The 27777-nt window shown below is 55.5% G+C and overlaps 1 protein-coding gene across 1 annotated transcript in view; it reads right to left on the bottom strand.

Moving 5' to 3' along the window:
* The window catches only part of RAI1 (retinoic acid induced 1), a 70472-nt gene that overhangs the window by 16000 nt on the left and 26695 nt on the right, over positions 1–27777 (bottom strand). The window contains exon 2 of the mRNA XM_062618982.1: positions 20982–21062. The gene's annotated coding sequence lies outside the window, so the exon portion shown is untranslated. The remainder of the gene's footprint in view (positions 1–20981; positions 21063–27777) is intronic.

Genomic DNA, 27777 nt, shown 5'->3' with positions numbered 1-27777 from the left:
TGCCTTCCCGCGTTCCTGTTTCACAGCACCTCCTGCCTTTGCCTTTGGGGCTCCACCGGGCTGAATTCCATCCCCAGCTCGCCGCCACCATCACCAAATCCCCCTGTTCCTACACACCCCATGGATGCTGCTCCTCAGCATCTCCCTGCACACAGGTCTGCCCATTGGAGGTGAATCCGGATACGCCGCTGCCGGGCTCTGCCCTCTAAGTCATCTCCTGCCAGCAGCAGACAGCTCCATAATGAAGCGTAATGCTCCGACACTCCCCTGAGTGACAGTGCCCAGCACTGGCTGCATCCCAGCGGCTCAGCACAGCCTGCCAACGGGGGAAAACAAGGGGGGGAAATGAGCATCTCCTTGCCCGGAGTGGGGCTGGGGGCATGGTGGGTGCTGGGACCTCTGCTAGGGGGATGCTGAGCAGGAATCCCCTTGGATAAAGGGAAAAACAAGGATAAAAGGAGCTTGGGAAAGGTTAAAAACAGACTAGAAGAGGGCTGGAAATCATAAATCAAGGTTCAGGGCCATGTGATGAATTATTTGGGTATTACACATTCCCCCCCGTCCAAATCCCAAAGACAAATAGGAGGGCAGGTGAGCTGGGGAAGCAGATTTCCATAGGCCTTCTCCTGCTCCCCGGTTATTGACTCTGTCAATCACTGCAGGCGCCATCCCCACCTTTTGGCACCCCACAAAATCGGCTCCTTTTGTTCCTGCTGAAAAACAGGGCGGGAGGAAGAGGTGGGGAGAGGAATTTGGGGCAGGGAACTTCCAAAAGGGATGATTAAGGAGTTAATCTGCCTGAAATAGATAAGGAGCTTAGAGCTGCTGGTATTTGACTGTCCAAGTTTGGATTCGGCGTGTCTTAAACACTGGCTTGGAATGTACTTAGATATGACCAAAGTACATGTCCCCCCCGAGGAATTACCAGGTTGCCAATTAGATTTGCTTCCCAGATTCACTCAAACCTTCACAAGCTTCTTCAGAGCAGGAAAATTGCTGCCTCTCCCTCGGGAGGCGTTGGAGCAGCCGCTGCTGCCTGGCCCGCAGCCGGCACGGCATGGAATTGATCACAGCGGCACGCGGGAAGCCACTGGGATTTGCGGGAAGGCGGCACAGCCGGGGTGATGGCGAGACAGGGGTGCCTGTGACAGGGTATGGGGACACTGGGCATGGTATGGAGGGTGCTGCAAGGGGGGTGTTGGGTGGTTTTGGGTGCTTGGGAATGCTGGTGAGAGCCTTGCCACGGTGATGGCTCAGCATCGGGGATGATGCTGTGATGGCTGGGCTCGCATAGGGCTGCGGAGCCAGGGTTCCCAAATCCAACCCAAACCATCCCAACCCATGTCCACATGAACCAACAGCAGCCAGAGCCATCCCGGCTTCTAGGCAGGGGCACAACACAAAGCAGAGCCATGAAGCTGCACAGGGAAGGAGAATAAGCACCGGTGGGGAATGCCCAGCTCCCTATGGACACCAATCCCTATGGACACCCAGCAAGCCACAAGTCCAGTGCTCAGAGCATCAAGACATCAAGACCCACTGCCCATGCCGGGGTCACCCCTACAGCCAGCACTGGTGCAAAGCAAACATCATCCCCTGCAAAGCCATCTCTATCCATCTGTTGTATCCATCCCCATCCCCATCCTTGCTATTTGTGGTGCTCCATAATGTGATGGAGAAAGTGTTGAAGTCTGGGGGGTTACATGACCATCGTAGAGGTAGGACCATAACAAAGAACCCGACCACTGCATCCCAACACAGGCACCAAGCTCCCTTCCCATCCTCTCACTATATGAACCATGGGTTTCTCTTTGGCATCCCAATCCCATAGCAAGGCGTTGGGAGCAACAGCGTCTCACTGGACCAGTCTCGGCATCAGCGGAGTGGTGGCAGTGTGATGGAAAGTTGCTGGAACATCAGCTTCGGATGCCGAGTCCTGGTAACAGTTGCTATGTGAAACATTCAGAGGTGGAATTTACTGTCACAGTTAATAATAGATGAAGGTTTTAGAATTTTTGATGCTTTACATTTTAAGCTGTTTGATTTATAATGTTTCAGAAAAGGAGGGGAGAAAGGGGAGGAAAAGAAGGCAGGAGCTGAATGGCAGCATGTGATAAACACGCCAAGCAGGGAGGCGAGTGCAGGGCTCCATCCATCCCTCCGCCTGCACCAGGGATGCAGGTGGAGATCCCCCACTATGGCCACTGCGATGGCATCTCCCCACCGAGCGCCAGGACCGCAGAGCATCCCTTCACAATGCCGCCCGAGCTCTTCAATTGCCACATTGCACCTCATTTTTCTCTCTTATTGCTTGCTTTTTTTTGTCCTTAAATCTCCGCATCTCTCGTCATCCTGCCCCCGCCAGTGCTTTGATTCCAGGGTTATTTACTTGCTGGCGCTCCTCTCCCCTCTTGCAGGTGTATTTCAAGTAGGCTCCTTAAATAGCAGCGAGCCCGCGGTGGTGCGCGCTGGGTCGTGCTGATTAGCAACACGCTGCCAAAACATGGAAGGGTCTCATGGCCCTGCCGAGCTGCTGCCGGGCTGGCACAGAGCGGTGCTGAGGCCCTGGCACGTGGGGATGAAAGGGATGGATCCATGGAGGCTGTGTCCATGCTGGGTCTGAGCTCTCCTTTTCCAGCAGCAGTGAGTGCAGTAGGACCTCAGCATCCTTTGGCATCCCTTGGTGTTCCTCAGTGTCCTTTGATGGGCTCAACTCCGGCACCTTGTTCCGGCTTCTTTCAAATCCTTGGAGCATCGCAACATCCAAAGCTGCCCAATGTTTGGGATGGCTTCAGCTCCAGCACCTTGTTGCAGCTTCTTTGAAGCCCTGGAGTATCCCAACATCCCAGATGTGGGTGATGAGGAGGATTTAATCCCAGCTCAGCAGGACTTCAGCTCAGGCATGAGGAGGACCCCATACCTCTGCTACCAGTGCTGGGCATGCAAGTGATGTCTTGACAAAATCAGGAGGGGGAAGGATGGATGAGAGGGAATTCCCCCTTTGCTGCCCCAAGCCACGGTGCAGAGGGCAGGAGCTACATCCCAGCACTGTTGGGAGGATGTGCTGGCTGGAACTGGGATGCTGGAGCCTCCAACACTCTGACACATCCCAGCCTGAAACGGATCCATGGCCCTGTCCAGTGCCAGACCCAAGGATGTGCCTGGGGCTTGTCCCCAACCACTGGCACCCTCCAGCCCTCCCAGAGGCCCCCATTCCCCCTCAGGACTGGGGATTCCTGGGGGTCCTAGAGCTGCCCCATGATGTCTCAATCAGGGTTTGTTCGTTGCCCCATTTACATATGCACAGCCTGGCTGGAGCTGAGTGTTCCTTTATAAAGCAGAGGGGGCAGCTTGCCTTAATGAGGAGGGTTATTCCACAAAGATCCATTACTAATGGGCTTGGGAGCAGCAAAACCAGCACCATAACATCCCTGTCTCTCCCTGGCCACAGCACCCTCACTGGATTTGTACCCACAGCGGGGCTGGCGCCGGTACCAACACAATCCCAACATCCCTGTGCCTCCCCATTCAACCCTCCCACAAATCAGCTCCAGGATGGGATATTGAGGCCAGCACAATCCAGCATCCTTGATCCCCACAAAGTCCCTGCTCCAAACACCAACCCCTGGATGTGTTCCCCCCCCCCCTCGGGTGCCTCATTAGCCAGCAATTGGCTGACCCTGGTTTGCAGCATCAAGCAGCTCTGCCCCAGACACCTTCTCACAGGACCAGAGGCGCAGTACATCCCAGGGCACTGTCGCTACCTATTACCACATGGTGCTAAAAATAAGCACCAGCAATGAAATAAGGAAGGAAATCACAGTCCCTGCCCGCCCCGGTGGGCAGAGCCCCCCCCCCCCTTCCAGCGCCGCACGGGAGGTGGGGAACACGACAGGAAAGAGAGGATTTTGCTGGGATTGAAGCGGTTTTCCATCGCCAGCCTCAGCGAGGAGCCCCGCGGTGACACAGGGCACTCGGTGACAAATCACCCCTGGGGTGGGCGGTTTCTCTGCACGCTGCTGGTTCAGGGCATGGCCACCGGCTGGTGCTCAGCCCCGGGGATGGAACAGACCCATTGCCCACCCCATACAGCGCCAATGGGGCCATCACTGGGGGTCACGCACCACATGCCCTGCCGATGGGTTTGGCCAGCCCTCTGTTTGATGTAACATCCAGGCTGGTGCCCTATGGCCATCCCCATCCCAGCAGTTCCCCGGTGGGGTATCCATCCACAAACTCCCCCATTTTCCCCACTCATCCAGCACGCCACAGCCCATGGGATAGGAGCTGGAGCATCCCCCTCCCTAGGGATGCATTTTGCACTGGAGCAGCGGGAAGGGGGCAGATGCCTGCATCCATCCCGCTGCCCGTGGGGCACCATCCTCCATGGAGGGACCAGCAGGAGCACAGCCCCTGCTTCCTCCTGGCCATGAAAGAGCAGCTCCAAGCCGGGGGACGGCTCCATGCCTGCAGCCGAAGGCGTGCGGCCGCCCTGCTTGCCTGGGCTGCGGCTGGAACGAATGCAAGCACATACCTCTGCCCCGGCACGGGTGTTTGCTCTTCTCTTCTGCGGCTGTGATTGATTAAAGGATCAGGGACATCTGAGAATGGAGGCAGCAGCGGCAGCAGCAGAAGCAGCTCCCTTTGGACTTGGAGAGCTTCCTTGCCTGCTGCTTGCTGCTGCCGTTGCCTGTCAGGCAGCTTTTAATCAAGGTTTGCTTATATCTGCAAAGGCCTTTCCCAGAGGGATGAAGGGAGGAAAAGAGGGGGGGAGAGTATATTAACATGCCAGCCACCCTCCCTCTCCCTCTCCTTTGTTTATGGAGAGGGTCAGTGCTTGGAAACGGCTGGCGGGGACTGGGGAAGGCGCTTTGGGGCTGCTGGTGGCACGGTGCAGAGCTCGGCATGTCTGGGTATCATGGTATAGCCACAGGTAGGGAGGGCATCAGCACCCAGACGGGATGTGCTGGGTAACGGCAATGGGATGTGGAGGGTGCAGGAGCTGGCGGCTAGGGCTTGGTGGCTTCTTCCACTTGGCCCTGGGTATGTGGCGTGTCCCCAAGGGTGCTGCAGTGGGTACAGTGGGGAGGCAGGGACCAACCCTACATCCTGAAATGGGGTCTCAGCCTGGAGAGACCAGCACTGTCCATACACTGAGACCAGAACTACCCATGCACTGAGACCAGCACTGTCCATACACCAAGACCAACACTGTCCATACAGTGAGACCAGCACTGTCCATACACCAAGACCAACACTGTCCATACAGTGAGACCAGCACTGTCCATACACTGAGACCAGAACTACCCATGCACTGAGACCAGCACTGTCCATACACCAAGACCAACACTGTCCATACAGTGAGACCAGCATTGCCCACACACCAAGACCAGCACTGTCCATACACTGAGACCAGCACTGTCCATACACCGAGACCAGCAGGCAGGGAGAAGCCTGGCCCCTCCTGACCTCCTCCAGCCCTGCAGAAGGTCAAAGTCTCCATCCTACAGCAGCACCAGGGATACAACCAGGAGCCCTGGGGTGGCCAAATCACCACATCCCATCTCCCTTCTGCAGCAGAGGCAATACCGTGGCTGCAGAGAGATGCACACCAGTCCCAAAACCTGCCCCGTAGCAACCCAGGGATGGATTTGCCCCACACCACCAGGATTCCAGCATGGCACAGACAAGCTGGGAGCATCCCTGGCAGCAACCACCACACCATCACCCACCACAGCCCATGCATGTAAGCAGCAGGGGATGATGGTGACCCCCAGCCCCAGCAATGTGTCTGCCTCTTGCTGCCACTCGTGCGCATCACTTGGGCTCTCCACGGTCTCTTATTGCCCAGCTAATGACCTGCTAAAAGTATTATGTGAAAAACCACACTCTTAGCCAGCCATTAAACTGGTTAGGACCAGCGGGTCATGCTTTATTGCTTTAATAACTGAGTTTATGAAAGGTCGTCTCATAACTGATAACATGCATAATTTTTGTAACTTAATTAATGCTGCTAATAGACTGGAGTGTCCATCAGCTGCTGTTGCAACCGATGTGCACTTTGCATCCATAAATGGGGCTGGGTACCATAGCCCGGGTCAGGCTCTGACCCTACCGGGCAGCACCCACAGTGGGAGCAGGGTTTGAATCCGCCCTGCCATGCCACTTTTCCACATTGGAGCATCCTGTTTGGAAATGCTCCAGCTGGGAAAGGGATTGCTGTGATGGAAGCAGGGCCAGCCTCTAGTTCCCAACCTTACAAACCTATAGAGGAGTGACCTCTTCGCTTCACCCACGCCAAGGGCAGACATAGGACCTGCAACCAGGGGGAGTTTTGCTTGGAGAAGGACCAAAAGCCTCTGCAGGATGGGAGTCGCTCCAGCAATCCCATATATCCCCATCTGGACTTAAAACCAAGCAAAGGAGCATTGCCCTGAGTGAGGATTTGGGTTTTACCCCATGAGGAACCCCAGGACCGACCCTGCTCCTCCCGACGATGCTCTGGGATGCAGTGCATCCATCCTGGCCCCGCGGAGGTAAATGCCACAGCGCCGCTGCCTTCCCTCTATATTCTAAGGACAAACCTCCTTGATGAGAACACATTCTTCTCATTAAAAGGGTTGGGAAACATAAAGCAGCAAACGGCTTCTCCCCAAACCATCTCTTTCAAGCACCCCCAACGGAGCTCAGGTGCACGCAGTCTGCAAGCCCCTGATACGCTGCCACCGGCAAAAGGCACGGGCACATCCAGAGCCGCAAATCCCGAGCTGCTCCCGTCTCCTGCTTAGTTGTGCAAATTCCTTCCTGCTGGCTGAGAAAAGCCAATATGTCTGCGGCTCCGGCGCAGTGATTGTGCAGCGCCGGTTATCATCCTGCCAGAGAGGCACGAGCTACCGCTGGGGCACTCTGCTTGCTCTAAAGGCAGCTCTGGATGATTTCCTAGCGCATGCAAGTTGTCCAAAAGGAAGTGGGTGGAATCTGCTGGCCTCCGATTAGACGAGCTTGGAGGGCTTTTTGTTCTCCTGGTGCTTTTAGAGAGGGGAGAAAAGGAACAGAGGTGTGAAATACGTGGCTTCCCATCCCCTCTGCCCTGAAACGCAGGCGCGCATCGCGTGGTCCCCATGGGACGCGCAGCTTTGCCCACACTCTGAGCAATGATCCTGTGGAACGAGGCTATGATCTGTCATCAATCACTGCCTGAGCGCTTCGCTCCCTGGGCTGTGCCCGTTGCCAGCGTTTCCCAAACAGGGCGCAGTGCCCGTGGGCTCAAGGATCCTGCTTGGGAATGGGGGGGCACAGGGTGGACCCTCTGCCACCATCCTACGTCATCGCGATGGACGGATGCAGGATGCTGGGGAACCCTTCCGCAAGGAGAGGCTCGCTGCTGTCAAGCAGGGTGAATCCTGAATGCCAGGATAGCACCCAGGAGGTGGGATAGGGACAAGCCCTGAGGCTGCAGCGAGGCAGGTCTTTGCCAGGGGAGGAAAAATGACTTGGAATTAAGATTTCCTGATGTTTAGGGGCTTGGAGACCTTGACACCCCCTGCGTCCATCTGGCTCCCTTCCCCTCTCGCGGCGGCTCGCTCCCGCGTCCCCGTCTATCCGTGAATACCAATTATGGTTTAGGAGAATGTATATCTGAGATGTGCAAATACAAAAGGCAGGAAATAAAAGTCATCTCTTACTGAAGAGGAGAGGTAACCATGACTACCTGGGACCTCATTTAAAACTGTGCCGGCCGCAGGCTAAAAGGCAACGCTTCCTATTGTTACACACGGTTACGGAAAGCTTTGAAAACCCTTTCCCCCCCACCTCCAAAAAAAACCAGCTGGGAAGTAAGAAGGAAAACAAGGATTGGAAAAGGGTGGGGGGAAGGATGTAGACGATATTTACTGGTGTTTGTGCTTGCTTTTGCATCCCCCCTGCATGAAAAGAGGCTGCTGAGCTGCAACTTCAAATGAGCAACTTGGAGGGAGACGGAGCGCCGGCGGCATCGCGGCTCCGGTGCCACGTGGCACTGGCAAAGGCAAGGCTGTGCTTGGAGAGAGGTGCATCCCCAGAGGAAAGCAGGGAGCAAAGCGAGCCTTGAAGGGTTCCCAATGCTGTGAGCATCACTGGGATGTGGGAGGGGATGATGGCTCTTGTGCCGCTGCACGATGCTGGCACAGAGCAGGGGGCACTGTCTCTGTCCTCAGCACCTGGCTGCTCTGACTCGTGTATAACCACGACCTGCCCCATCTACATCAAAGACCAGGAGAGCTTTCCTGCAGCCACCAGACCTCACACCGCTCTTGAGCTCCCGGTTATGAAGCCAACAACCAGGCAATTGAGATTCCCTGTTTTCTGGTTCCTGAGCCATCCCAGCCATCACACACATCCAGCGGGAACCACCTCGGTGCACCTCAAACCAGAGGCAGCCACATGCAATGCACAGCACCAAGAGGCTGAACGCGGCGCTCGCCTTCATCCCCATCACCTCCGGTGCATCCCATTGGCAAAGCTCTCCGGACCCACACTTAGGACCACACAACGGGGCTGCAGGCAGCCCCAAGGCAGGAATTATGGCCTGTATAAAAGACAATGACAGTGAATCTTGTTACGGGCTTTTCAGCAAACGTAATTCCTTTTTATTAGAAAATTAAAGGCTATGAAAAGCTTTCCAAGGCTGAAGAGCTGAAATGTGCCTTCATAAAACATGTGGCGTCTGATAAAATGGATTTGCCTGTCTGCCTGCCCCGGCCCTTCCCCCTCCTGGTTATTATTCCCACCAGCAAGGGGATGCCTTTTGCCAAAACACTGATGCCAAGGTGGCCACCAGGCACCACACAGCTTGTCCCAGGACTGTTTTGGGGTATTTTCGTAGCTAAACAGAACTCCAAGGGTCACTTTTCCCCTCCACCGTTGCAGGTAAAGGCTGAGAATGATCCAAACCATCACCTTGAACCCATCCCATAAGGATGTAGCAGTTGTAGGCAGAAGGAGAGGTGAAGCCAGGCAATGGCAGACAGGAAGCGATGGATTCCCTAGAGCCACTGCACAAACAGCAAAAAGGAAAACCTATTGGGAAGCCTGCTCCCAAGGATAAAGTCACGCCAGCACTGAGCTGTGTGCAGGAGGCCAGCATCAGGCAGCTCAGGTAACAGGAGGATTCTCATTTACTTCCCTTTAATCATTCCGGCTCTTTTGTCTTCCCTGTGGTCCGAGCCATCTTCCAGGTCTGGTTAAAGGTTGGTTTTGGGCCTCTCCCACTTGGGCTTGCAGAGCCAGCATGGGACCACGGCACCATGGAGTGATGCTCACAGGCAGTGCTGCCCCTTCCATCCTCCATGGGCAGAACGCCCCTTGCCAGCTTTCCACAGACAAGGCCCAGCTCAACCTTCCAGGATTTGTATTTCCATTCACTCAGCTTTGCCTCTGCAAATCCCTGGGGATGGACACCAGTGGGATGCATCCATCTCCACGCAGGGATGACCACAGCGATGATGCACGGGGACTTTGCCAGCAGTTTGTCACCCTTGGCATGGTGGAGACTGGGAAGGTGAAGCATCCCCTGGGTGTCATCAGGGGGCTGATGCCTCGGCTGGAAGATGCCCCATCAGCCCTGGCCACTGTCCCCATATGACTCCATCCCTGGTGATGTGACACAGGGGCAGGCAGAGATGAGATGCAGGACAAGCCACCATAGAGCCGCAGCGCTGATGGGGACAGGGACAGGCAGCATCCAACATCCCTCCATCACTGTGCCAGCACCAACACCACGGGGGGCAGCAACCCCACTTGTACCACGGGATGGAGCATCCCCATGCGCCCTCTCCTTCCCCTCACCAACAAGTGCACCACGACCCAGCTTCTCCTTCCCATCCCGTCCCCATCCCAGCGCCGTGCTGGCTACTACCACAGGAAGAGCTGTAACGCTAGAGCAAACCTCCCCACTCAGCCCTGCTACAAATCAGGGTCAGGCGGCAGCGCTGTTAGACAGAGCCTGCAGCTACGTGCTCCTGCTCCTAATGTCCTCCCCTGCACGCTGCATGGGGACACGGAGGAGACGAGACAGCATCCCGGTCGTGCTGCCCATCCGGGGGTTGCTGCCCTCTGATCCGGCTCCACCAGCGCTTAGGGTTAACGCTGGGGATGTGTTTTCCCCTTGGGGCAGCTCTGGCTTTACCTTTACCATCTGCAAATGTGGTTCAAAGTTTGCCTGAGCCTATTTTTAGAGCCTCTTCACCACATGCGATTTCTCCATCGTGAGACAGGAAACGCTGATGAGGTTCTTCGCCACGGAGATGGTTCCTCCTCCCCGGATGGCCTCTGAGCTCCTCTGATGTGCGTGGTGCTGCCGGGCCATGAGCTCACCTCGCAGCAATGGGATCGTGTCCCGTGGCAATGGCTATGGCAAGCTGGAGAGCCAAGGACGGCAAAGTGCCCGAGGGTGGTCCCTTGGTTCCTGGTCACAGTGAGGTCCCCATCCATGGTCTGCATGCAAGGATGGATGTGTCCTGCTTGTTCAGCCTGGAGAAAAGAAGGCTCCAGGGAGACCTCAGAGCAGCTCCAGTGCCTAAAGGGGCTACAGGAAACCTGAAGAGGGGCTTTGGACAAGGGCCTGTAGGGACAGGCCAAGGGGAATGGCTTTAACCTGCCAGAGGGGAGACTGAGATGAGCTCTTAGGCAGAAGCTCTTCCTTGTGAGGGTGCTGAGGTGCTGGCACAGGGTGCCCAAGAAGCTGTGGCTGCCCCATCCCTGGCAGTGTTCAAGGCCAGGTTGGAGCAACCTGGTCCAGTGAAAGGTGTCCCTGCTTGGAGCTGGATGAGCTTTAAGGTCCCTTCCAACCTGAACCATTCCATGATTCTACGATGACCCCAGCAATGGGAATACAAAACCTGGAGGGTTAAAGCAAGCCCTAGCATTACAGCCCTTGCTCACCAGCTTGCCCCAGGCCTCAGTTTCCCCATAGCACCAGCATCCTATGGCACTGCAGAGGGCTGAACGGCTCCTGCATCTCCTTAACCACACACTGCATCGATGCATCAGTACCTGGGCTGCCATCACACAGACCCCAGCAGTGATACCCACCACCTACCCTTGTGCCTATCACCCCCTCATGGGTGATGCTCAGTGCGTCCCCCCTGTCACCCTTAACACGAGATGCTTTGGAGCTGAACCAGAGCCCCACTGGGCACCATCCCTTCTGCCGCCTGTCACATCCCTGTGCCTGGATCCATGGCGTGGGCTCAGCAGCCCATGAGCGCGGCTGCGGCTGGGCGGCGCGGTACCCGCTGCTTGAATGTCAACACCTCATTTATACATCTTGATTGGCTCTCATCAGCCATGCTGCGTTACACCTGATTGCTCCGAGCCCGCGCGGGGGGCCAGGCTGCAGCGCCTAATTCCATTTAATTGGCCCCTCCATCCCAAGCAAAACAGAAATAGAGGAATAACGACACAATACAGCATCCTTTCCCCCGCTAAAACCAGGCACATCTCTGCGGTCTGGGGGTTGGCTTGATCCTGCGGTGGGATGCGGGGAATCTCTTCCCATCGATGCCAGACCCTGCGGGATGCTTTGCCACCCCCTCGCCCCGCAATGAGCTCCACGGTCGAGTCATGCTTCCCTGTGCTCCTTCTCCCGCCCGCTCCCGCAAACCACTGAGGCTGAAATTTCAATTAAGAAAGGGAAATAATCACCCGCAGCTCCACACTCCCTCTAAGATGGTAGCCAAGCCCAGCCACCGCCTCCCGCCGTCTCCTGGCATTCCAGTGGCATTCCCAGGCCCAGCTGCTCGCCACTGGCTCCTACCGCAGCCGTGCCAGGAGGCCAATGCCGCAGGGATGCTGGGAATTGATGCTCACTGATGCTGTGAGCCCCATAGCCCAGCTTCACCTTGCGTTGGGTCTGAACCCTCTGCCCATCACCGTGCCTTGGGCTGGGGACTGGTCCCCTACTTACTGCCTGGCAGGTGACCATGGTGATGACTTGGTTCTCCTCCTCCCGTTCCCAAGTCATAGGCCACAGGGAACCGTTGGGCCATTCCTGACATCCCCCGTGCACAGGGTGTATGGGAGAGGAGGAGTGAGAGGGTGAGCAGCAGTTTCAGCTGTAGTGGTGGCACTGGAGGAGTGTGGGGCAGCAGTGGGGAAAGACCCCCACCTTTGAGCTATGTCCCCAGCTTGGGGACACCAGTGGTGTGGCATGGCACTGCTTAACCCAGAGCTCGCCAGGGCACGTCAGACCTGCTCCAAGCGCCTGCAGCATCTCTGCCTGTGTTCACCCCCATCATGTTCCAGAGACCACATTTCTTACATCCTTTTGCTTCAGCACAGCCAGAAATAGGAGGAACAAACCCCACTGGGGCTGGGAAAGGCACAAACCCCGACCGGAGGATGCTGTGGTATCCCACAAGTGCTCCTGCAGCTTCTCCTCACCAGCCAGCCTGTCCTGGCTCCAGTTCATGCCCCATTGGGGTGACACGATCCCATCACAGATCCCACTGGTTCATCCCCAGCCAGTGGCAAACCCCAGGAGAAGGCAGAGACGGACACTGACTGGGACACAGGAGGCTCCCTCATCAGGAGGATGAGGATGAAGATGAGGAAACAAGGAGCATCTCCTTAGCTCAGGAGATGCTGTGTTCACGTGGTGGGTGCTGAGACAGAGCCCCAGGAGTGAGAAGGACATGGTCTACTATGAGGTGTCCCTGCCTGTGGCCGGGGGTTGGAACTGGATGATCTTAAGGTCCTTTCCAACCCAAACCATTCCATGATTCCATGATTCTATGAGATGGGTGCTCCCTCCACCCTGACAGGTACAAATGCACTGCAGTAATTGCCTTTTGCCACTGTGTGCTACAGGAGCTGTACCTGGAGTGAGCAGTCATTACAGCCCTGGCTGCCCAGGGAGCTCTGTGGATGCTGCAAGGAGCCACGCTGATGCAGAACAAGCTGGTTTGCACTGGAATATGATGTGGTCCCAAAACCAGACCCTTTGCAATCAATGGGGATGATGTCTCATATTCCCATTCCTTTTCCCATAAGCCATAAGGCCGGGGGGTGCTGCAGCAAAGGCTGCGAGCCCCGTGACTCCGGTGGCAGGAGATGCAGCGATCACAAGAACAAGGAAAGCAGCAACCTCAGGCTGCAGATTAGCTTCATCCTATAGGCAGGGAGGCAGAAACCTCCCCTGGTTCAGCATCTCGCCAGAGACCACACAGGGAGCCTGGGGAAAGCCAGCGAGAGGTCACAGGTCCCTGCGGGCTGAGGGCATCCTCTCCATGGGGATGGAGGGAGCTTGAAGCCAGCGGTACCCCGCACCCCAAACCTCATGTGGGGCCACCCCTTCCCCCTGTATAGCCCCAAACACGGACCCCTGCAGTACCAGCGGGGGCTGCAGAAACCAGTTTGGCAGAGAGAGGCTTTTTAACCAAGTTTAAATGCACTTCCCTTGACTCGGTTCCCAGTGTAGCGTAGAGGAGACCCAAGTTGGCCGTCGGCCACGGCGCTCGGCTATGCACGTCCCTACCGAGAGACACATTCCTCAGCACTGCAGCTAAGTGCAGTGCAGCCTCTGAGGCCTTCACCCCTCCTGCAAGGATAATTTATGCCCTCTGACCCAGCTCCCCCTTTTAAATCAGGCTGATCAATAGAGAAATCAGACAATCCTTTTAAGAAACTATCTCATCCGATGCTTCCAGCTAATGATCCCTGCTCCTCTTACAGCTGCTTGCAGAGATGTAACCCAGGATGCTGGGGGGACGGAAAGGCCGCCAGGCCAAGGTTCTCCTTCCTCAATCCAAGCGGGAGCAGCAGCATTGCTGCCCATTTATATGGGGAGGGAAATGGGAGATGCCAACCCCTGGCTTTTGGAAAGCCAGAGCACGGGTTCCTGTCAGGAAGCTGATGGCTCCTCTGGCAATGCCACACACCAGCTCCTGCTACTGAGCATCGTGCTGCAGGGAAGCGCTGGCTCCAAAACCCTGTCCCTTTGCCTGTTTCATCACCAAACGTGCCCTTCTCCCAGCACAGGAGCCCTCTGAGGACACTCTCCTTCATCCTTACTCTTCCTGTAAGCTCCTGGCATGGGTTTGCATTGCCTACCCTGCAAAGAAAAGCCAGCAAAGCTCTGCTTTCATGAGTCCCCCCCCCACTGCAGTCCTGCATCCAGCTCTGGGGCCACAACACGAGAGAGACTTGGAGCTGTTGGAGTGAGCACAACAGCTCCAGTGCCTAAAGGGGCTGCAGGAAAGCTGGAGAGGTGCTTTGGACAAGGGCCTGTAGGGACAGGCCAAGGGGAATGGCTTTAACCTGCCAGAGGGGAGACTGAGATGAGCTCTTAGGCAGAAGCTCTTCCCTGTGAGGGTGCTGAGGCGCTGGCACAGGGTGCCCAGAGAAGCTGTGGCTGCCCCATCCCTGGCAGTGTTCAAGGCCAGGTTGGACACAGGGGCTTGGAGCACCCTGCTCCAGTGGAAGGTGTCCCTGCCCGTGGCAGGGGTTGGAGCTGGATGAGCTTTAAGGTCCCTTCCAACCCAAACCAGCCTGGGATTCTAAGGCAAAGCAACAGCCGCAAACCTGGCTCCTGAGGGGACCAGAACAGCACAGCCAATGCCCACAGCGGAGCCTCCCCAAGGGCTTTATTGATGGCAGCCATCAAGAAACCATTTCTATCTAACTGGGAAAGGAACCGGCTTAACCAGCAAAGAGGGAAGCATCAGAGAATCCTGTAAGTCTTCAAAGGGAACAAACGTGTTCAGTAGCCAAAAGTCCCCTTCTCCTTTGAGTGCACCAGGCTTTTGACATTTACTATGCTGCCTGAGAACCACGCAGACGAAGGATGCTTCTCCTGCATCCGAGGGCCATTTCTCACCCTGACACGCTCAGACAGGGATTTCTCCCCTATTCAAGGAAGGGTCTGGCCCCAGGCATCCCTTCCCCAGAGGGACTTCATCCTTCAAACCACCCAGAAGGAAGGATGTGACCATGCTCCAGAGATGCTCAGCACCTTTCCCATAACAACCGGGATAACGGGACCAGGCTCCAACCCTGGGTCACCTCCAACATCCCCCCTGCATGCATCCTTCCCACCCAGCCCTTGCTCCAAAGCAAGAGAGCAGATGTGAAAGGCAAAGGGCTGCCGCAGCGCAGCGCGGTGCAGGTCCTGCCACAGCAGTCACAGTGAATTACAAGGTATTAGAGCCCCACGCTGCCGTGTCTCCTCCAGCGGCAGTCACGGTGAAGGACATGCTATGATAGGACTAGAGCCTCCTCCGGAGAATCCAGTCTCCAGGATGGTGAAAGGCAGTGGTATGAAGAGGCCAGCCTTGTCCTATAGATCATACAGCGACAGGCAGGGTGAAGGACATGCTATTACAGGATGAGGCGATGTGGGGAGTTACCCAGCGACAGCCAAGCTGGGATGCGTGGTGATGGGGGTGGGTTTGTGTCTCTCTGGATCAGTGAGTGCCCACGTCTCTTTAATTGCTCTTTCCTACTTTATGGAGCATCTCATTTTCATTTACACACTGGGCATTTCCATCTGAGAATGCGGCCGGTGACGCTGCTTCCCACCGCTGCTCCTGTATCCCCTCCGGATGGTACCCAGCGGAGATAGGAGGATCAACACTGCGACCGACCTGCCCTGCAGCAACTCTGCACGCCCCACGCCGTGCCGAGGGCTATAACGGAGACGGGCAAAGCCTCCCTGATGCTCAAAGTCCCTCCCCATCGGAACACAAGCACCGAGAGCCAATTTTAGTGGCTGCCATAAATGCAGCAGGAGCGGTGTCCCCTGGTGAGGCATCGAGCGGTGACTAAGAGCGGAGATGACAATAAAGCAGAGGAAGCAGCAAGGGCTGACTGCAAAGCAGCAAAACCAACCCCCCGAATCCAGCTCGCAGGCACTGACTGATGCTGCTCCCCCCAAACCACAACAGAGCCCCGAACTGAGCCAGCGACAAGGAGTTGGGTTTTCTTGGGCTCCGGCTCGGCTCAGCCCTGGCACAGGCTCAGTGTGGGTTGAAATCCCATAAGGAGGAGGAGAGACAGGCTTCCCTGCACCAGGATGCTGGGATGGAGTTCAAACCTCTTAGCAAAGCACACAGGGAGGCTTCTGTACAGCCCCTGCATATAAATCTACCCCCTTAAAACAGCCTCGGTGGTAAATGCGGTAGAGAACATGCACAACTTGACAGGTCGGGGTGTATTTATGGTGCTTTGGCACCAGGGATACAACCAGTTGGGAATTTTGCTCGGCTCTACCACTTGGGCATAGCCACAACAAACCCATTTGAATACCTCTCGTTTCAACCAAGGCAGAGATCCAGCCTATTCCCCATGGAGCAAGAGCCAGCCCTTGAGCCAAATCAATCTCCAATGGATCTCCATCAACTTCACGGAGTTACAACCACAATTTGGCCCATGTGTGCCACGTAAATCTGGCCATTTCTCTTCCCAATGGCCCAAATACCGCAGCATTTGTTAGCATGGGAGAGGGGGACGCATCCTTCGGGAGAGATCCCTCTGGATACAGCGCCAGCCCTTCCTTGCTTTATTTCCTTTGCTGCCTGGGATGAAAGGCGAGCGAGACGCTCTGCACTACGTGCCTGAGCTGTTTGGGAAAGAAACAGGAATTTCCTCCTGCCATTCCCAGTCTTTTGATAGGCAGGTGGGATGCGAGCAGGAATAACTCAATCAAGACAGAGCAATTGTTAATTAATTTGTGGATCCCTTCGCCGGCTGATTGCCTTGGAGACAAAAGGGAAGCCTCTCCTTTAACACTTGTGTGCGCCTGGTACTCTGAGCCTCCCCTTTTCACCGGCGCATCTTTGCTCTTGAAAGCTGCACAAAAGGCAGAATTCCTTGATCTTTTGCCTCATCTTAGGAGACGCACACGAGGGGGAGCTGCGCTGGGGGTGTTTCGGGGGTTTCTTTCATGGGTTTGGGGGAATACTCGACCTCAAAATGCCCACAGAGTGTGGGGGAAGGCAAAAATAGAAGGAAAAGGGAAAACCAAACCCCTCCAATGGGAGAGAGCAAAGCGTTTTCCATCGACACCTTCTGCCCAGCCCGCTCCATCCCCAAGGGGAGGGAGTTGAAAGGTTCACGCTACATCAAGTGGTGAGTAATGCAGTCAGAGGCTCCTGCTCGGGGCCGGGCTCTCGCCCTCCATCACTCCCTTGCCCCATGGCCGATGCTGTGTGGGGCAGAGCCCTTCCCTTCTCCCCTCTCCATCAGCGCCAGTGGGGATGCAGGAACTTCCTAGGCAGTGACTGACACCACAATTATCGATTGCCGGCTGCAAAGGCTTGCTCCCGCCTCCCCCTCTCTTCTCACTTGTTTTCTTCTGTGCAGCAGAGTGCCAGCCTTCAGAGACTGCTGCTGTAAAAGGCTCAGATTGACGGGGTGTCAAGATACCCACTGCCCCTGGCTTTTAACGTTCCCTTGCAGGGAGGGGAAGAAGGAAGAGCCCCTGTGCCGGTGAGTGGAGCTTGGCGAGCTCCAAAAGAAAGGGAGGAATGAAAAGCTTCCCTCTCTCCTCCGTCGAGGAGATGCTCTTGAACCACAAGCAGCTTTTTCAGCCTCAGCTTGGCTGCGTGTGTCTCGGAAACCTCAAGATGCTGGGAAGGAGGAGAGGCGGCGTGCCAGCGCCTTCGGACTGCCCAAGATGAAGGCACCAACATAAAACACCACCATCCCCATCACATCTCCATGTGCCCATCAGATCAGGCAACGGCCGCTGCACAGGCAGGTATCCTGGCCAGATAAGGTCACACAGCACAGGCTGCACAAGGATGAGGACTCCCCAGCTCAGGAGCATCCTCTGGTGCTTGGCACTGATGGCACAAGGGGACCAGACCGCAGGGTTTTCCTAGCAAAGGAGCTCCAGGTGCATCCTCCACTAAAGGCTGCCAGGGATGGATGATGGGAGCCAGGGATCCTGGGTCCTTTGTGAGCCCCATCTCCATCCCTGCCACAAAATGGGGACATCAAGATGGCTGTGGAGGTGTTTGTTTGCAAAGCCTGGCTGGCACCTTGGGACCGCGGCTAAGTGTTACACGCTGGAGCCAGAGGCCTGAAATGAAAGCCGGCTCCACGACCGTCAGTGTCGACACCTGGCGATGGGAGGAGAGGGATCGATGATGGAGAGTCTGTCGCTCCTGATGCATCGCTGTCAGGGTCAATACACAGCTCTTGGGGAGATCAGACGTCCAGGTTAACTGCTTTGCCTCCACGCTAAGCTGATGGGCTGGCGGAGCCTCATCCTGCTCACACATCGTCATCCAAAGCCAGACTCAGTCCCACAGCCACCAAATACCACCAAGAGCATCCTCAGGGCTCGTGGCTCTTGTTTTCATCCACGTAGAGCTTAAGTATAGCTGCAAAAGGGTTTGGAGAGGGACATGGGGGCAACAGGGATCTGCACCAAACCAGCACAGCATCACCGTCGGACCACATGGGGACACAGGGCTTGGGGACAGCCCCATGGTCACAGAGATGCTGTGGCCACCCGAGAGGGCTTGGGAAGGCGAATGGGAGCAATGAGACCCCCATAAGGGGAGCTCCATCTACCAGTCCACTTCCCATCCCCACCCCGAATTGCTGGGCAATGGAAAAGGCAGGAGGACCTGGCACAGGTCCTGCCATTCGGTGCCCGTGTCCCCTGAGCAGGCAGAGGATCCACGTGGCTTTGGCACTATGCCTGTCCCCTCCGGGTGATGCTCTGGATGCAGACAGCCACCCAGGACCCCTATGAACCAGGAGAGCAGTGACAGTGGGGCTACACTGTGCCCTCTGCACCATGAAGGTTTAGGGTACCCTGACACCACATGGGGCTCAAAGGGCCCCCCAAATCCCCAGTGGGCAGCATCCATCCCACTGCCCAGGGGGTCCTGCGAGGACAAGAGGCCCCACTGCAGCATCTCCCCATCAGCTCCTGGGGTTCTTTGAGCTGCACATCTCCTCCTCAACACCACACAGCCCCCCTGGGAGGACTCCCCTATCAGCAGCCTATGGAGCCAGCTTGGGGGGGGACAACACACAGTATCACACCCCTGGCGCAACCAGACTTGAGTCAGCCCCCCTTAAAACCCTCAATAAAACAGAGCACGGCGTGAATAACAAAAGCAGCGATCAGTAAAGGCTCTCCCAAGAGGCTGCAAGTTCTTCAATTAGAGCTCACATTATAGGAACGAGAAACTCCACACTGTCTTCCGTATGGATAACACTTCTTTCCCCCTTCTCCTTTAAAGAATAAAAGGGAAGGGAGGGAGGAAGGGAGGGAGGGAGAGGAAGGCTGCATCTCTAATGCAACAGACAGGTCTGCTGAGATTCACTTTGGCTCTTATTTTGACTTTCATCTAAAAGAGCTGCCCTGGGAATCCATTAAGTCCAATTTAAATCGGCTCTCCGCCCTCACGGCTTCTCCCCGCCTTCTCACACCCCCCCTGGCTCCTTTCTCTTGCCCCCCCCACCTCCATCCTTGGAAGCAAACAAACACAAAAGCAAGGCCAGGCAGGGCAGGCAGCGAAGGGCAGGCAGGGAAGGGCAGCACCGGCGTGGTTTTGGAGCCATTCCCGGGGGGAACACAGCCCTCCCCAGGGCCGTTGCTCCATCCTTATTTCCACCCAAATAAACACAACATCGGGGTTTTTTTTTTTTGGGGGGGGGGGGAATGGGATTTTGGGACATCCCCCACCCCCTTCCCACACAGGCGTTTTCCCCTTGGATTTTACGATTACAATTAGCTCCGTTAACGCCGCAGCCGGCAAAGTTGGATGGGATATAACCGCACGCTTCACTCCAGGTTTGGGTTTTATTCCTCCCCAGTGAGTTTCCCCTCCCTGAGAGCATTCCTTTGCCTTCGGGAATGCCACCCCCCCCTCCACAGCCGGGGTTGAGGGACGGACCCCTCTCCTTTCATCTCCCCACACTCATTCAAGCTCTGCTTCTGTCGTATAAGCAGTTTTCCGTCTCCCCCCCGCTCCGTAACACGCCCGCTCCGCACTGCATCCTATTCATATGTTTTCAATCATCGCCCTTTCCCTATTTAAAACAAAAGCACACACAGACACCTCCCCCCCCCCTTTTTTTCCCCTCCTTTTCCAGCAGCAGGGCTCTGAGCTCCCCCGTTATTCCCTGGTTTGTTTGTTTATTAATGTGGATTTGGGAAGCGGGGGGGAGGCAAAAATGTGCCGTGGGAGAACAAGGAAGCGGGAGGCGAAAGTCCCAGCGAGGGGCTTTGGAAAGGCGCAGCCAGATGTGCAAGCCCCGCGATTCCAGGGGTTATCTGGCAGATCCAGCTCTGTTTTCCCTTCCCCACCATCCAGCCACCGAATAAAAGAAAGGGAATCCATCAAGGCAGCGTCCTCACGTGCAGACAACGGCAGCGAGAAGCCAGGCGCCCAACCGCCGCAACTTTTGTAAGTAGAAACCCCCATGCACATCCATAACTCCTCCATTCAACCCGCTTCCCATGGAAGATTCCCACTCCCCGAGGGCTTTAAGCAGCCCCCGCGCCTGTTATGGTTTCAACTTTTGGGGAAAGTAGGAGTCAGGACAAGGCGGGATGAATGCATCCCTTCCACATACACTCCAAGTCTCAGCTGTATCTTTGTTCCGACACCCATCCATCGGCAAGTCAGGAGGATTTTGTTGGACCGGTTGCAGATTCCTTTATTACTTCCAGAAAAGCAAAACAATTCCCCCCCCCCTCCTTCCTCCTCCTCCTCCTTCCTCCATAGGACACACACACACACACACACACACACACACACACATACGTACAACACCCCCCCCCCTTCCCAAACTCTGCGCTCCCGGCGCCGTGCATCCCTTCAATCACAGCAGCACACGAGTTGCACGAGAGGAAAATAAATCTGGGATAAAGCTCCATCCACATCCCCCCCACCCCCATCAATTCTTCCATAAGGAAAAGCGGGGGGGGGGGGGGGAAGGGGGGATAAAAAAGGGCACAAAGATGTAGCTTGCAACAATACCTGCGATGGTCCTCGCGCTCTCCAATCGCTCCTGCTGGCTCGCTCTCCTCCTCTTCCCGAGCACAGTAGCCAGATTAGATCCTTAGGAAAAAAAACGTGAGAAATAGCACAATTCTCCTCTTTTTTTTCTTGCTTTTTTTTTTTTTTTTTTGCCTTTCCCTTCTCAGCAGCCCTTCTGAGCTCCTTCACTAACCATTATTCATAGACCACTAGGGGATATAAGGTAATTAGAAACGGCCCTATAGCATCCAGCCTGAAAATGTAATGCCAGCGGTAGGAGTGGTGGAGGGCTCTGGCTGCGGGCGGCTCCGGCAGAAAGTGCTCGCTTGGAGCTGGGGACGAGGTGAGAAGTGGGGTGGAGGAGAGGGCGAGCGGCACCGGGCGCTGGATGCTCTCCCCGCACACACCATAGGGGATGAAGGGGCAACGCTTTTGGGGTTGGAGGGGATGGTTTGGGGGGGGGGGGGGGAGGTTGTTATTTGGAGTGGGCTCGCTGTGTGAGCCGTGCTAGAGCGTGTGTGTGTGTGTGTGTGTGTGTGTGTGAGCTGTGTGTGTGTGTTTGTGCCAGGAATAGCAATCAGCAGAGGCAGCACACAGAGCGCAAAAATGCCATCATGCAGGGTCAACAGAAAGCTGCAGACATTTCCCCCCCCCCCGTTTTTTTTTTCCCTTAGGCTTAATCCTCTGGAGCGGGGGAGAGGGAAAAGGAGGAGGCTGATGCCTTCTTTATAGTTGTGATTCCCTCCCCCCCCCCCTTTCCAAGGGATCAGATTAACCCCCCCTTTCCCCTCTATATACACACACAAGCCAACCCCAGCCATCCCAGCCCTTCGCCGGCACTGCATCCCCGGTGGGATGCGGGTCTCGCCGCACAGTGATGCGCTGGGGTGGGATGAGCAAGGTGGGCTCAGAGAGGATGGGAAAGCAGGAGGGAGGCAGCGCTGGGGGGTGGAGGCAAATGAACAAATCACACCTGCAGCTTTCTCTCTCTGTGTGCCATAGCCAGCTGCAGCCCAGGCAGGAACCGGCAGGGAAAATACAGGCTTCCCAGCACCGTGCATCTGCAGGGATTTAGGTGCACGGTGATGGGAGCTCATCGCTGGGAATGGGGGGGTTGTTTCAGAAGCAATGAAGGGGGGAAAAGGAGACGGTAACAAAGAGCGATCCTTCCCCACACACTGCTTTTCCACGGATAAAACCCGCCGCAGAGGCGAGGATAAAGGAGCTGGTCCCTTCGCAAAGGGGGAAGCATCGCTTTGGTAGCCCTGGCTCGCACCGGGGTCGCTGCCGTGCGGTTCCACTGCACACCAGCTCCTGCCCGGAGGGTGCAAACGCCCATCCCTGCCTCCTCCCACGCCGCCGCTCTGAGCCGCTCTTTAATTGAACTAAAGCTGTTCACCTTGATAACGCAGCACGGCGGCAAGTTCCCGAGCCGTACGCGGGGGGCTGGAGAGCTATTTGATCCACTTCCAAGGCGCTGCCTTTCAATTCAACCCCTTGCTCTTGAAGGATGGATAACCAGGCCCTCTCTTTTCCCTGTTAATTACTTGAGATAGGAGGCATCGAGCTTGCAAAACAGACCCAACCTCATAAGGGGAACCAGCATCTGCCAAAGGAAACCGCTCAGCTCTTGCTTTCCCCCATCCCTTTTTCTCCCCAGTGCCATCCCAGCCTGGCTGTTTATAGCTAATACACCACAACACGCTCCGACTTCACACGTGTCTCTCTGTAGGATGGTAAACTGAGCCGGGACCTCATGGCTCTCCGGGGACCCTGTATTTATCCCCCATAACCACTGATCCCCCCTGCCCTTCATAGGGAAGAGCTCTTTCACCATTTGGCACCATGGGCTGTGATTGCCGCCCTAGTAAAGCCACGGTGGGACACACACCCAACGGGCATCATCTCCTATGGGACTGAGAAAAGACTAAAGCATTTGTTAGTTTTACACTGCAATCCCATCAATCCATCAATCTGGTCCATCCAGACTGGAATGTTTGAAATCCCTGCCTCTGGGAGGGCTGTGATTTCAGGAGAACCTCAGCTCTCCTCTCCTTGAACCCTGACCTCACCGTGGTGGGGAGCAATGCTGAAACCACAAACCCTGGAGAGCCCCATATGCAAATCAAATCAGTGCCAAACACTTTGTTTATTAAACGCTGTGATTTTTCCAGCCATTTATAGTCTGTGACTGCAATTTATGGGTTCACAAAAGCTGGTTTCATGACTCCTCAGTACCTCCGAGGTGCCAGCACCCACATCACCTCCATTTACATAACACAGCCGTGCCTGTCTCAACCCAACCACTGGCTGGGTGGGAGACCATCACCTATGACAGCAATTAACTTTACTCATTACAGCATCTGAGCTTGTAGAAGATGCTGATGAGCAGTTGTGTGAACGGGAGAGTTTCCAGCCTCTTGATGAAATCTGGCTCTGGAGCACCCCCATGTGTGGCGCACAGCGCCTACCATAGGTGCTGATACATCCCCATGCTCCTTGTATTCACTGCCTACCTGCATGGAGCAGATCTCACCCTAAGCTAAGACAAACCCATCACAACCAGCACCAAAAAGCCTCTTCCCAACCTCCCTATTGCAAGAACAGGGCTCAACTTGCCAGTCAAAGTCAGAAGCTTCATTGGAAGTAACCCCCTGCCCTGGCTACATACAAAATAATGACTCATTGCACTGTCACTTCTGGAGCTGCTAAAGCAAAGTTGCTCCTCGGTGTCTCACCACTGTGACCTACAAGGATAAGGAATCATCCTCAGTGCTGAGAAGAACGAGCTTTGCTCCGCCAGCATCCCTTTCTTGCCTGCTCTTGCCATGCTCCACTGGCCTGGGGTCCCTGGGACCTCCCCAGCGCCTACATGGGATGCTCTGAGCCAGCTCTTCCTCATTCCCCTCCCTTTCATCCCTCTTTCTGTCTGATTTTCCCAATGGACTGCTCTCATCCCCTCATGCACCCAGTGTCACACACCCCACACTCGTGGCTCCTCGCAGGCAGAGAGCAGGCAGCCCTGCCTCAGCTCTCATCAAGCTCCACGCACCGGCTCCAAGCAGATCCAATGGATTTTCATTTCCTAACTCTGCCCTTCGGGCTATTTCTAACAAGCTTCCTCACGCTTAAAATATATAGATATAAATCCTTCATCTTGCAGCAGCAACGCTCAGGACAACTGTGCCTGCAAGGAGAGGAATTAATGATACCCACTCGCTTTAGGTAAGGGGGCATAGTGCTGACCTCCTTGGACCAGGGTACAGGAACAGCCAGAAACCCCCTCCCAAAGCAAACATGGCTTTGGGGAATGTATTGGCCTGGTCTGATGCTCTGCTCCGGATAAGGAGCCACCAATGTCCTCCTGAGACCCTGTCTCCATGTCCTCAGCTCCAAACCCTCTATGCAGCCTTTGCCTGCAGCACCAGGTCCAATGGATCGCTCTCATCCCTCCTGGACCCATCCCTTCCATTGAGATGAGGGAATTGGTCCTGGGTGCCTTAATTGCCACTAATCAGCTGTTTTAATGAGTTTCTCCATGCCCAGCACATCACCACTTCCCATCACTACCTCCTCAGAGGCCAGCCCTGCTCCCGCAGCGCACCGAGGCCCCTGCCATCTCCAAGGCTTTCCTCGGTGGGAGAGCAGTGATTACCCCTCTCAAAAGGTCTCTTATAATGGAAACCATCTCTCCATCCCTCCTTGGTCTCCTCCTGCCATGACCCAAGCTCCGTGGAGAGGAGCTGTGCTCCGAGGCAGCGCCGTGTTTCCATGGAAAGAGTGAATAGCAGAGTCTTCCCAGCGGTTTATTAGAATTCCTTTTCCTCCGATGGAGAGTTTGAGAGCAAAGTCAAAAAAGGCTTTAATGTGGGGCTAATGGAGCCCCTGGGAAGCGCAGGAAGGAAATCTCCCCTGGAGAAGAGGCGGCGTGAGGAGAGGGGAGGGCAACTTCCAAGGCAAATTCCTGGACAGGTTGGAGCTGTTTTCGCAGGAGCCATCTCAGGCGGCGAGCGATGGAAATGATGTTTGGTTTATGCCGAACAGATGTTACAAAAGACCTGCCAGGAACGCAGCGAGCGATGCAAAACCGACATCGCACTCGCTTCGCCTCGTGTGTCCTCCATCTCCCCCCCCACACCCCATCCTGCTTCCTCAAACCCCTTTATTTGCATTTAACGAATCATCGTTGTAGCAAAACCCCAATATCAAGCAATAAAATAACAATCGATTCATTTCCTCCCTCCCCAAGGCTTTGGTTTCAGTTGAAATCCTTGGTTAGAGCAGCTTTCAATTGGTCTTAATACACGTTTTCCTGTCTTTTCACGTTTCCCAAGCCCATCTTCCGCTCGCTTTGGGAGTTCCCCTATTTCCTGGTCCCCTTCCCGTTCTCTCCCTGTTATTCCCCCAAAGGATACCACAGCTCTTGACTCCACCAAGTATCTGGAGCACAGCGACTGTTATTCCTTGCCTAGGGATGCTCCGGTGTGAAACACAGCCTGCAGCCTACTCTTTGGGGGGAAATAGAGGGGTTTGGCTGCAGTTGAGAGATAGGGAGATGCAAATGGGAAGAGGTATGATAAGGGAATCCCAAAACCAGCCAGACAATGGCTGGAACAGGAGTAAGAGTCCAGTGCTCCAAAAGCCAAGGAGCAGAAGCCCATGCACACACGTATCGCAGTGCCAGAAGTGGGCACCTTCAAAGCTGATCTAAAACCAACCCTGATGCCAGAGCAGTGTTTGGGGTGAGGCCGGGTTGGATGGGGCTTGGAGCAAGCTGCTCTAGTGGAAGGTGTCCCTGCCCATGGCAGGGGTTGGAGCTAGATGAGCTTTAAGGTCTCTTCAAGCCAAACCAGTTTGGGATTCTAGGATACAGCAGTTACCAGCATCACACATGAAAACCAGACCTCGGAGCCAGTGGCAGCCCTGATTCCCATATATATCCTAAAACAAGCAAGTTTGGCATCTCCTGGTTTAACCCTGGTTTAAACAGAAGTCACAATAGCTCCCCCTTTCCCTGCTAACCATGGGAAACCACTTTTCTTTCCTGATACCCAGCTTTCCAAAGAGCAAAGTTCCATGGAAACCTGGACTGGCCACATCCATGTGCATGGCCACACATGCAGGGATGCCTAGGAGATACCACAGCACTTTCTGCACAAGGGATGCTGCTCTTCAAGCTCAGACTCATGAGACAAAGGGCAGGAATTCCAGGGTGATTTTCCACCTCGTTTCTCATTAGCATCCCTTCATCCACATTCCCAAGTGGGGCACGCTCTACAGCCCATCATCCCACACACCCGCACGCTTTGCACCAGATTCACACTGCATCAACGCCTTGTTTGAAGGATTCCAAGCTGGAAAGGAGGAGATGGGCTCCGGAAAGCAGCTATAGGGCAATGCTGACACAAAAGGGGTGTCCCTGCACCCTTTATAGTTCCTAAATCCTGCCTGATTTCCAAGCAGAAAATGGCATCCGCCCGCATCTCTCCAGGTGATGGAGGAAAACTGGCTGTTCCCACTGAGATTCCTCCCCTTCCCGTTCCAATGCTGCACCTGGTTAGCAACTGTCGGGAAGAGGTTAATCACAGTCCTTAAATCAGGAACCTCGCTGCGGTATGCTCGGGATGCACATCTGTGCTCTCCACAGCTCATCCCCAGCAGCATTTGGGAGAAGGCAATACGGCAAAACTAAACCCCCCCAACCAACCCCAAATAAACCCAATCCCTTCTCAAACAGCACATCCAAGCATCCCAGGGTGCAGGACCCTGATAATTCCTCAAGCCAGTTGTGTGAAACACTCACTGTGCCCCCAGCCCTGTTACGGTTGTGGGTTAAAAGCATCTCGGTTAACACGGTGTTGGCACAGCCATAATGTTATAGGAAAGGCTTTTTAGGGGTTAGGGTTTTGCTCCCTTGTGATGGAGGGAGGAGATATCACCTCGAAACGCCTGGGAAACAGGGAATGACCCATGGGGGCCACAAGCATCTTGGTCCCAGACCCATGGGTCAGCCCACAAGCAGTGGAAAGGCTGGAGCTCCCAACAACCACCAACCTGGTTTCCAAGCACTGCAAAGCCTGGCCTTGCTATTTCTAGGCTTCTCCCAGCAGATCCCCCTGCTCTCCTTGCTTTGGGGAAAAGGAAGCATCGTGGAGGCCTATGGAGAAGAACCTGTCTCTGGTGCTCAATGGGCCCCGCGGCTGCTCTTGCTGCAGAGCCAGAGACAGAGGCTGCTCCGCGCGTGCACGTGCACAGCCCGGAAAATGGGAGAGGAATTGATCCCGGAGGCCAATCCCTTTTGTTCTAACCCCCCGTTGCTGTAACTGGATCTCCCCAGGTTCCCAGCTCGGGAGCCGCAGCTGGATCACATTCGCTTTCATGCCTCCTTCCCGGTGCCAGCTTGTCACATTCCCCTGTCGCCCAGGGGTGGGAAGGGATGGAGGGAGGGAGAAGGGGAAGGGGAAGCATCACCTCGCCGCGCGCACGAGGGGTGGACGGCGGTAATGAGGAAGAACCCAGAGGGAGCAGATTGCGGATCCGCGGCATGAGACCACCCCCAGCAAACAGGCTGCCCCTTTTCAATGAGGTTCCCCCCCCTCTTTCCATCCTCCTCCCCTCCAGGCTCCCCTCGCCCCTCCTGTCTGGTTTCGAGTGCAGAAATGCTGATTCACAGAGCCCGGTGCGGGAAGCAGAGAGAGGAGCAGAGCACATCAGCACCCGAAAGCATCCGACCTCCCCGGGCGCTGCTACACCGGTGATGAGCGACAGCACATTCATCCACTCGGCTTCCTTCCAG

The sequence above is a fragment of the Pezoporus occidentalis genome, unplaced genomic scaffold (assembly GCF_034315485.1).
Source record: "Pezoporus occidentalis ecotype Australia unplaced genomic scaffold, CSIRO_AGI_Poc_V1 ctg208, whole genome shotgun sequence".
In the NCBI taxonomy this organism is placed as follows: Eukaryota; Metazoa; Chordata; class Aves; order Psittaciformes; family Psittacidae; genus Pezoporus; species Pezoporus occidentalis.
This window is presented reverse-complemented; position numbering and strand designations above follow the sequence as displayed.